Below are 832 nucleotides of genomic sequence, written 5' to 3' on the forward strand. Positions count from 1 at the left end.
GAAAAGGGCAAAATTGGAATCCTGTACAGGTCTTTCTCGCTTGGGGGAGCGGGTCTCGCTTGGGCGAGAGATGCCCAGTTTTAAAATGGTATTGTTGATTGAATTTTCGCTTGAGCGAAGGGTCCTCGCTTGGGCGAGAGATGCCCAGTTTTAAAATGGTATTGTTGATTGAATTTTCGCTTGAGCGAAGGGTCCTCGCTTGGGCGAGAGACAGTAATTGTGTTTGACTATTTGGATTGATTGGTTGAGTATGTAATAACCCTAGTATGGGTATGTGATATAAACTACTTTGATATAACACCGTAATTGAATTAAAAAGTAAATTATTCAAGGTGTTGGAATTTAATAGTCAAACTCGGTATTTAATTTTAAAGAAAGTATTCTGAGAAGTATGTATGATTTAGGGCGATGCCCAGAAAAGGATACGTGATACCACGGAGCGAGATCGTCTGACCGTAAGTGGCTTGGTCTGGGACCGTCCAGGGTGATTCAGCGATAGTCGTAGTGGTAGGGACGTTACCCTTTGAGTTATGATGTGAATTGGGGCACTGCCCAGAAAGGAACCCTGAGGGAGATGACTTAATGTGGGCCGAGCATGGTAAATAATGATTAAACAATTTAATCATCTAACTGAGGTTAGTGTTCATATGCATATGGTTAATAATGGAGTAGTGGAGAGGAAATTGACGGGATGACCTAGAGCACTGTGATGTTGAGAGGGACGACGTCGTTGGACGGTGATTCATCAACAATGCCTTGAGGGAGAGTCTAGGTGAGGTGAGTCCCTTGTATTCCTGGGAGAAGATATCCTGTTGGATCGGACAGTTCTCAC

This window comes from Lupinus angustifolius, chromosome LG02, assembly GCF_001865875.1.
Source record: "Lupinus angustifolius cultivar Tanjil chromosome LG02, LupAngTanjil_v1.0, whole genome shotgun sequence".
Taxonomy (NCBI): Eukaryota; Viridiplantae; Streptophyta; class Magnoliopsida; order Fabales; family Fabaceae; genus Lupinus; species Lupinus angustifolius.